Raw genomic sequence first — 10,546 nt, forward strand, 5'->3', positions numbered from 1 at the left:
GGGAGAGAGAGAGACAGAGAGAGAGAGCAAGAGAGAGAGAGAGAGGGAGAGAGACAGAGAGAGAGAGCAAGAGAGAGAGAGAGGGAGAGAGAGAGATAGCTCAGTGAGAGAGAGAGAGAAAGAGAGAGAGGGAGAGAGGGAGAGAGAGACAGAGAGAGAGCAAGAGAGAGAGAGGTAGAGAGAGAGAGAGCAAGAGAGAGAGAGAGGGAGAGAGAGAGAGATAGCTCAGTGAGAGAGAGAGAGAGGGAGAGGGAGAAAGAGAGAGAGAGGGAGAGAGAGAGAGAGAACATGCATTGTATTTCATATGTGCATATGTATGTATATTCGTTGTGTGTGCATATGTGTGTACATGTGTTTTATGGCTGAGGGCACAGCTCAGTGATGGAGAATGTGTGTGTGTACATATGTTGTAATGCATATATATGTATGTATGTATATTCGTTGTGTGGACATATGTGTGAACATGTGCTGTATTGCATATATGTATGTATATTTTATGTGTGTATATGTTTGTGTGTGTGTGTATGTGCACGTGTTTGTGTGTGTATGTATGTGTTGGTTAGCTTTGGTTTGGTTTGAGACAGGGTCTCACTATGTAGCTGGCCTAGAACTTGCTTCAAGCCCTCAGAGCCCTGCCTACCTCTGCCAGTGCTAATTTTTGCTAGCTTGTTTGTGTTGTATTGTTGTCTTGGTTTTTTCATGTTTTTTCCCCCAATAAGCAGGTATGGCTGACCTGGAATGCACTGTGTAAATCAGACTGGTTTTGAACTCACAGAGATCCTCCTTCCTCTGTTTCCCACTGGCCGGAATTATGCACATTTCCCCAGCATACCTGGTCTTACTGTTCTTTCTTCCAAAAGAACTCAATTCACTGGTTTTTGGGTTTTTTTGTTTTTTGTTTTTTGTTTTGTTTTTTTGAGACAGGGTTTCTCTGTATATTCCTAGCTGTTCTGGAACTTACTCTGTAGACCAGGCTGGCCTTGAGCTCAGAAATCTGCCTGCCTCTGCCTCCCAAGTGCTGGGATTAAAGGCATGCACCACCACTGCCCAGCTCAATTCAAGGGTTTTTTTATTATTATTATTCATTTATTTATTATATGTAAGTACACTGTAGCTGTCTTCAGACACTCCAGAAGAGGGCATCAGATCTCATTACAGATGGTTGTGAGCCACTATGTGGTTGCTGGGAATTGAACTCAGGATCTCTGGAAGAGAAGCCAGTGCTCTTAACCTCTGAGCCATCTCTCCAACCCACCCCTTTAAAAGTAAAGTTTTATACTTTAAAACTCTCACCCCACGCCTGCTTCATTTTTTAACAACTAGTTTTTCCTACTTTTGTTTTTAAATCTGTGTGTGTGTGTGTGTGTGTGTGTGTGTTCACCTTCACATGTGTGACGATGGGTGCATACAGGCTACACTGCATATATAGTGGTTAGGACAACCTGGGATTGTCAGCTCAGGTGACAGCCTCACCTTCCACCTTGGCTAGGACAGAGTCTTTCGCTGTTCCTTGCCATGTACATGAGGCTGACTGGTTCTCAAGTTTCCACAGATTCCAAACTCCATCCTCCATCTTACCATAAGAATTCTGGGATTACAGACAAGCTCTTCTGCCCCCAGATTTATGTGGATTCTGGGGACTTGAATTCAGGTCTTCACGTATGTGTGGTAAGCATTTTACCTACTGAATCTTTTACCAGGGTACCAGGGTTTTGTTTTTGAGATAAGATCTCATATAGCCCGGGCTGACCTTATTAAACTCACTGTGTAGATAAAGATTGACTATTTTTTAGAGTGATCTGGTCAGGGGCCCCACACTGCAGACAGGTCTGGAAGCTCTCACAGAATGATGGTTACCGGGTTCTTTTTTTGAAATTGGAAGTTGATATGGAGCAGAGAGTGGCAAACTGTCTCTGTAAAGGATCAGAATATAAATATTTTTGATTTTGCTGGCCATCCGGTCTTGGTTGCAGCTACTCAGTTCTGTCATGGTAACATGCAAGTTGCTGTGCTCAATACATAAATGGAGCCTGGCTGTGTTCCCAACTTTGTTTATGCACATTACAATTTGGTTTTGACTTCATATTCTTATCCCCTGAAATATTATTCTTACTTCTTTTGTCATTTTGAAATCATTTAAAATGTAAAAAAAAACATTGTCAAGAAGCCATTGAGATAGCTCAGCAGGTAAAGGGGCTTGCCATCCATCAGTCCTCAGAACCCAATTCCATGCCTTGGACCCATGTAGTAAAAGAAGAGAACTAACTCCTTCAAACTGTCTTCAACATCCAAACAAATAAATAAATTCATGTAATGAAAATTTTAAGACATATTGTTGCCAGGCATAGTGGCCCATGCCTTGAACCCCAGCTCTTAGGATGCAGAGGCAGGCAGATAGATCTCTGTGAGTTCAAGGCCAGCCTGGTCTATAGATCGGGTTACAGGACAGCCAGGGCTGTTACACAGAGAAACCTTATCTCAAGAGATAGATAGATAGATAGATAGATAGATAGATAGATAGATAGATAGATAGATAGATAGACGACAGACAGACAATCAAACAGACTCCATCCAAGGAGCTAAAATGGGAGACTTTTTCTTTTTTTTCTTTTTTGGTTTTTCGAGACAGGGTTTCTCTGTGTAGCCCTGGCTGTCCTGGAACTCACTCTGTAGACCAGGCTGGCTTCGAACTCAGAAATCCGCCTGCCTCTGTCTCCCAAGTACTGGGATTAAAGGCGTGCGCCACCACTGCCCGGCAAACAGGAGAATTTTTTGAGCCCAGGAATTTGAAGCCAGCCTGAGCAACATAGCAATCACCTGTCTCTTAACTTATTTTTCTTAGCTCACTGGCTCCACAGAACCAGGCAGACGGCCATATTTGGCTTGATCATTTGATTGGATTTTTGCCAAGCATCTGTGGAGGTAACGAATGCCTCCCAGGGATGTGTTTTTACAGTGATCCCATGAGCGCATGCAGGCCACCAGTTCAGCACTGTGGTCAGCCAGATCCACAGAGGGAAGAAGGGTTCACCCTTAGCAGATACCGTGGCATCTGCTGGTGCCCTCATAGCGTGTGAACAGGCTGCTCTTTAAACTTTTACACCCACCCCCATCAGTGGTTTTAGCACCTTCCCCCATTCATGGGCCTTCCTCTCTCCTCCATGTGCTAAGGCTTCAGAAGAGGACCTTCCCAGAAACAATGTATGTTTAAATGGAGCCATCAGGGTAGGGCCATAACCTAAAGGACTAAGGATTTGCCATTTGCCAGTGGAGACCACAGAAGGCTTGTTATGACTACATGAGGTCAGGGAGAGAGAAGGCAGGTATATGCAATCCAGGCAACTGGCCCTCACCAGAGATCATCCCCGCAGAGTCTTGATCTGGAGCTTGGAGACTCCAGAACTGTAAGAAGGCACATTTATGTTGTGATGTTGTTACAGTCCAAAACGACTAAGACAGAATCATTGGCGATTCTTTTATATATGTATTTGTTCTTTGCATTTCTGTTTTGTTTGAGGACAGGGTTTCTCTGTGTAGCCCTGGCTGTCCTGGAACTCGATCTGTAGCCCAGGCTGGCCTCAGATTCACAGAGATCCACCTACTTCAGCCTCCCAAGTACTGGGATTAAAGGAGTGTGCCACTACCCAGCTAAGTTTGATGTGGTTTGTGTGTGTGTGTGTGTGTGTGTGTGTGTGTGTGTGTGTGTGTGTGTGTATGTGGAGAAGCTGCAGGAGACAATTTTCTCCTAATATGTAGGTTCTGGGATCAAACTTAGGTCATCAGTTTGGTGACAAGCACCTTTTTTTCACTGAGCCATCTCACCAGCCCTGGTGGATTTTGTTGTTGTTGTTGTTGTTTGCTTGTTTTGTTTTGTTTTCCTGTTTGTTGTTGTTGTTAGTTTTTGATGTAGGACTAGGCATAGGCTCACCAGTCATCTTAATTTAGCCTCCCAAATGCTAGAATCACAAATAGGAACCAATATGCCTGGTAACAGTTCTTTTTTTGTTTGCTTTGAGAGAGCCTTGTGTAGGCTAGCCTCTAACTTGGTAGGTAGCCAAGGCTGCCCTTGACCTCCTGATCCCTGATTTCTGATCCCCAATCTTCCCACCTTCAGGGATTACAGACTTATGCCACCGCACCTAGCACCTCGTGTGAGGATAGCTCTTTGAATCAATGGCTATTTTTCTTTTTTCAGTGCTGAGAATCAAACCCAGTGCCTCATCCAGTTATGTTTTACCGCTGAGCTACATCCTATCCCTAAATCAGAAATGGAACTGAGATTACAAAATGGGGCGTACACAGTTCTCGAGAGCCTGCCTTGCTATCTGAAGACTGAGCAGTTCCCAGGTATGCAGTCTCCAGGTATGGTTCATGTTACAGCCTCTTCTCCTGACCTATTGACAGCCACTGTCCTGTCATGCGCTCACATCTGGGCAATATTCTTCTCTAAAGAACTTTTCCTCGGTGGCGCACGCCTTTCATCCCAGTACTTGGGAGGCAGAGGCAGAAGCAGGTGGATTTCTGAGTTCGAGGCCAGCCTGGTCTACAGAGTGAGTTCCAGGACAGCCAGAGCTATACAGAGAAACCCTGTCTTGAAAAATCCAAAAAAAAAAAAAAAACTTTTCCTCATCCATAAAAAGTGGAGTATGGTTCCTCAATAAAATAAGAAATCAAATGTCAGAGTATGGGCCAATGAGATGACTCTGTGGTATAGCATTTGCCAGGCTTGACAATCTGAGTCCAATCTTAGGGGCCCACAAGCTGGGAGGAGAGAACCAACTCTGAAAAGTTGCCTCTGCTGGTCCTGCAGAACCAGAGCAGCAGGATCTCCAGGACACAGGGCGACAACAGAGTTTCAGAGAGGAATCCTGGTGAAGAGTCAGTATTGACAGGGTAGCAGAAGCCAGAGGCCTTGAACCCCACCAACAACTCCTTGCAAAGAACATTTACAAGTAAAGATGTGTGGCCAGGGGCTGGAGAGATGGCTCAGGGGTTAAGAGCACTGGCTATTTTCTTCCAGAGGTCTTGAGTTCAATTCCCAGTAGCCACATGGTGACTCACAACCATCTATAACATGATCTGATGCCCTCTCTTCTGGCATGCAGGTGTACATGCGGATAGGGCACTCATACATTCATTAAATAAATAAATAAATCTTAAAAAAAAAAGTGTGGACAAAAGGGTAGACCGTGGGACACACTAACACACTACAGCTTCCATGACAAGATGTTTGTTTTTATTCCTTTTTAAATCTTTTTTTTTGAGCGGAGGTTGCAAAGACACGAGGAAGAGGTGAAGGGATGAGAAGATGAGTGGGGTTAGGGGGTGCATGATGCAAAATTCACAAAGAATCAATAGAAAGTTTAAAGAAAAAGTTGCCCAGTGGCAGTATATGCCTTTAATCCAAGAACACTGGAGGCAGAGGCAGCGGATCTCTGTGAGTTCGAGGCCAGCCTGTTACAGAGTGAGTTCCAGGACAGCCAGGGCTACAGAGGAACCCTGTCTGCAGGGGGTGGAGGGAGTTGCCCACTGATCTTGACACTCACACAATCTCCCTCTGCCACAAGTAAATAAGTAGGGGCCAAGAGGTGGCTCAGTAGGCAAAGGTATCAACCTAAGTCCAATCCGTGGAACTCATAGCACTCTATGAGTGGAAGGGGAGAGATGACTGTCTCAAGTGTCCTCTGACTGCAACACATATACATACACATTTGTGCATTCCTGGAAAAAAAAATATATGTGTGTGTGTGTGTGTGTATATATACACACATATATACATACATAATGTGTGTGTGTGTATAGTGTGTAATGTAATAAAAAAAATCAGTATGATTAGGTTTCTCTTTTGAAGCAGATTCTACTACAACCTGTTTCTAGGCTGAGAGGGTAAATCTGTCCCAGGGGAACTGGTTGGTGCAGGATGGCAGAAGCTGTGAGTCTCCGGAAGACTGAGGGATGCAGACTCATCTTTACAGTGTCTTTCTGACCAGGCCCCGGGAGCTTCCTCCTGAAGTTACAGAGTCATGGCCCTGGCTTTGGAGTCTCCTCGGGGAAAGTGACTACTTGGATTCTTGTAGGCTGGGCTTCTAGGCAAGCGATGGGTCTGGCTTGACCAAAGACAGGAGAAGCCAAGCTGGCTGAAAAGAGAAGCAAAGGCAGGACACGACAGGACTCAGGCAGGCTGCCTTTTGATTTTGGTTTTGCTGTCAGCCTTTCAGATTTTTTTTTGTAATATTTATTTATTTAATGTATATGAGTATACACTGTCGCTGTCTTCTGACACACTAGAAGTGGGCATCAGATCCCGTTACAGATGGTTGTGAGCCACCACGTAGTTCCCGGGAACTGAACTCATGACCTCTGAAAGAGAAGTCAGTGTTCTCAACCATTGAGCCTTCTCACCAACCCCTGGAATTGTCTTAAAGGAACATGAACACAGGGCATCAAGAGAAGCAGCAGTCTCAACTGAGTCATCCTGTGGCTTCTTGGCCCTGTGCTTCGCTTCTGTGCCATGAGACTATGCCAGAGTCTGCCCCGTCCCCCCTCTCCCCCACCAGCCCTAGCATCCATCCTACCCAGCGCTGACAGTGACTCAAAAACGTGAATTTTGATGGAAGAAAGAAGTGAATGGATGCCCACAAACACCTAGCATTTACCACATGGCAGGCACTTGGGACACCTACAGGATTTCTTCCAAGGCTTTGGTGAAGTGCAGCCTTTACTGCTGAAGAACGGAGATGCAGAAAGCAAGCATAGCTTGTCCAAGGGACCCAGCTACCAGGTAGCATGGGGCGGAAGTCTGGTCAGGAAGGCCTCTCTGAGGAGGGAGCACACATAGTAACCAACCGGAAGGAGCTAGTTCCAGACCAGAAGAGTGCTCCAGGCAAGAGTTGTGAGTGCTCTGCTGGGAAGTGGGTGAACATTGGGGAAGGCCCCTAGGGAACCACCCAGGAGCTGGGGTTAGAAGAATTACAGAGCAATTCCTCCAAGATCAGTGTGTCTTCCTGTCTCTCTCTCCCTTATTCCTGCCCTCCCTCCCTCACTTCTCTCTTTTCCCTCCTGTTTTTTCCTTCCTTCTTCTCCGCCTCTCCCCTCTTCTGTCTTCTCCTCCCTTCCCCCCTAACCTCTGCCTTCTCCAGTCCTATCTCCCTGCCAGCCTCTGCCTCCTCCTCCTCCTCTTCGTCCTCCCTTTCTCCCTCCTCTGAGGTAGAGAATCACTGCTCTTCTTTGGCTGGTCTCCAATCCATAGGGCTCAAGCATCCTCTTGAGTAGCTGCGAGTGCAGCTGGTGCCGGCTGTTCCTTTTGTATCTGGGCTTCCTATGGCTGGGATCCCATTGGCCATGATACACAATTATTTGTCAATTGAACACATGGCCCAATGGCCAAGGCCAACTTAGAGAATGCTCTATAAAGATGGCCATTCTATCCAGGCAGAGTGAAGCCACCCTCCCACAGATCCTGAATTTCCACTAGACTTCCTTTCTTCCTCCTACCTCCACATCATATTTTCCTAAGAGAAAAGCTTTTTTTTTTTTTTTTTTTTTTTGGAGACAGTGTTTCTCTATGTAGCTTAGCTGTTCTGGAACCTGTTCTGTTGACCAGACTGTCCTCGAACTCTCAGAGATCCGCTTGCCTTTGCCTCCCAAGTGCTGGAGTTAAAGGTGTTTGCCATGGCTCATTGAGAGAAACATTCCTATCTGCATCCATCACTTGCTGACGCTGGGGTGGGGGGATGGGAGGGGTTACACCGTGAACCTCCTGAACTTGTACTCTAGTGCTCTCACACACAGCCCCCTACACCCCTGTCTGAACATAAAAACACACCTGACTGCATAATGTGTCTGAGCTTTGATTCTAAATCGGGTCCCATATCCTTGCCTAACATCAGCATAGCCTGGACACCCACTTCCATGCCTCAAGCCCTCACCCTCCCACAAGCATTTCCAATTCAACCATAGCTCTCCCTCCCCATGCAGGGGGGATTATCTGGGTCAGAGACACTTGGTTTTAAAGAGGTAATACTGGGGATGGGGGTGGGAGTGTGAGGGATATCAGGTTGTTGAGAGTTTAGGGAGGGAGGGATCCCCAAGAGACACTGTGATTAAGGACTCTCCTCAGCTTCTCTAACACTCTGTGTGGCTGTAGCCTGATGGGAGCTGACGGTTGTGAAAGGCAGCTAGCTACCCAGAGGCAGCTAGCTACCCAGAGGCAAGGCAGGGCCTTATCTCCTCAGCCCAGTTCCTAAGGATGAGGCGTGGGGCCTAAGTGACAGGCAAAAAGATCCCTGGCAAATCTGCTGCAAATCTTTTCACAACAGTGAAAAGGCTACAGACTGTGTGAACTTGGGCCAAATTATCCTGACCTGGCTCTGAGTTTTCCTACCTGGAAAATGAGTGGAGAGTGGGAGCCTTTTGGGATGGCCAAACTCCCTCTGTATCCCACTCCAGCGATTAAAGGAACAGGTCCCTTCGGCAGGGACCTTTGGGAAGGAACTGGGGTGCAGGGACAGCGCTGGGAGAACCCATCCACAGTAACCTTGAAAGGTGGGAAGTGGGAACCAGCGGACTTTGGATCTGGGGGCCCCTCCCGGCTTTGGGCAGCTGTCTTGGGGGGCTGAGGCGTGACTGCGACTTCGCCGACTGCCTCCTCCTCCGCAGCCGCCAAAATAAGAGAAGTCCGAGGCGGCTTCCTCCTCTCTCCCCAGAGTAGGGACAGGGCGGGTAGCACCTCACTTCCCCCACCACCACACACACACGTATCGCCACTCCTGATTGCTGGAAGCTAGGGTTGGCTCGCCCCAGATCGAGTCACCCGCAGCTGGCTCCCCTGAGACCAGGTAGGCGGCCAAACCAGGCGGGGGCTAGCAGGGCAGGTGTTGCCCCGCCCCCGTCCGTCCTCACCTGGAGGGAAGATTTGGAGGTAAACCTGAACTTTGAGGGCTGAGCAAGTTGAGAGCGGGAGATAGGGTAGGGACCCCATCCAGGAAAAGGAATTAAGAAGGAAAACTAAGGAAAGCTGGAAAAGACTGCTAAAAACCTAGGAGAAGGCCGAGGCAGCACGGCGAAGGCAAAGGAAAAGTTCCCCCTAAAAGTTTAAACGGGGAAAGGGAGGGAACCTGTGTCGTAAATTTGATAAAATTTGGGAAGAGGGCTGGAAGTACGGGAAGGCACTGTGGGCTCTGCCAAAAGCATCTAGGGGGAGCACTGAGAGGCTTTCAGGAGGAGAAAAAGGGAAGAAGCTGAGGGCTCTGGGAACAGGGTAGTGGTAGGTGGGGAAACTGGAAGGGTCGGGAGGGGATACTGAGGAAATCGGTGTTCGAGTCTCCCGAGGGGTCAAGGAGAGTGATTTCTGCAGAACTTGGAGTCCAGAGTACAGTTCTGGGGTCTCAGAGGCCTGCTGTCTGGATTCCGCAGAGGGAAGCAGGGAGTCTACAGTCCCCCGTCCCCCACCCCCAGGTCCTCTTGCTGCATCACTGGGGCAGCGGGTTCCGGACGCCCTGGGGATTCCTTCCAGGCGCTGGATCTGGGTTTCCTGGGGAAGACCTCACCCTGGAGCACCAGACTTCCCTGGGTGGCTTTCCCTCTCCGCGGTGGCGGTCAAGGTCTGCGTCCTGGTCAGGATCCGGGAACTGCTGGCAGTCCCGATGGAAATCCTGCTTTTGACCGCCAATGTCCGCAGGGGCTGTTTCCATGGCAACACAGGGCATTGAGGCCAGTTGGCTCTGGGCCCCTGCGGGCTCAAGGCTGGCAGCCACCATTGGTCTCCGCCTTCGTCCCCCATTTTTTGGTCCTTGGTCTGGGTGTGTTGCACAACGGAGGTTGTGAGAGGGTGCTGTTCGATGTTAGGGAGCCACTCCCTCAGAGTCCTGCTCTCTTCACAAGAACGGGCCTTTAATTGCTCTGCAGACCTCAAAGAGAGTTAGGATTCTCTGGATTTTTGCTTTCCCCTTTGGAACTTTGGGGGAGAAACTAGCCCTCCCCCATACCTGAGCTGTGCCTAGTGGCACGTGCCTATAATAAACCCTGCACTCCGAAAACACGGAGGGAGGGAGATTGTCACGAGTTCGAGACCACCTTGAGCTATATAAGCAGAAAGACAGGTGGGGTGGGGGAAACAGAAATAGAATGGGGAGGGGAGGAGAGAGGAGACTGGAGGAAAAGGCAGATAGATGAATCTCTATCAGATCCAAGCCAGCTTTGCTCTACATAGTGAGTTCTTTGCCTTCTCAAAATATGGAGGACCAGAAAGCTTCACCGACAGGGCCTCTGAGAACCAGCACATAGTTGGCCTCTACTAAATGTCTCCTTTAGTAGGGCCTATTCTGAGGAGGTTAGCAGGGCTCAGGTCTGGGCCCCACTCTCCACACCAGGTGGCTACCCTACATGCAAGCTTGTCCTAGATGCTGTGAGCATCCTTCCATTTGTGGTGGGAAGATGGAGGGGTTAGGTGAACAGGAGAGGCAGAAGTTCAGAGCATGTAGATGCATCAAAGGAGGTAGCCAAGCTGTGTGGACCCAGGGGGTGGGGAGAGAGAGAGAGAGAGAGA

General features: G+C 48.3%; 1 protein-coding gene across 2 annotated transcripts in view; it reads left to right on the forward strand.

Annotated features, from left to right (window-relative positions):
* The first annotated feature begins 8,688 nt into the window (after window positions 1–8,688).
* Window positions 8,689–10,546, forward strand: part of Fgr (FGR proto-oncogene, Src family tyrosine kinase) — a 29,086-nt gene continuing 27,228 nt past the window's right edge. Inside the window, exon 1 of one of the 2 annotated variants that reach the window (XM_031378948.1) lies at window positions 8,689–8,837. The gene's annotated coding sequence lies outside the window, so the exon portion shown is untranslated. Of the gene's footprint in view, window positions 8,921–10,546 lie in introns of both variants that reach the window. The other variant, XM_031378949.1, reaches the window with a different exon arrangement.

The sequence above is a fragment of the Mastomys coucha genome, unplaced genomic scaffold (genome assembly GCF_008632895.1).
Source record: "Mastomys coucha isolate ucsf_1 unplaced genomic scaffold, UCSF_Mcou_1 pScaffold18, whole genome shotgun sequence".
Lineage (NCBI taxonomy): Eukaryota > Metazoa > Chordata > Mammalia > Rodentia > Muridae > Mastomys > Mastomys coucha.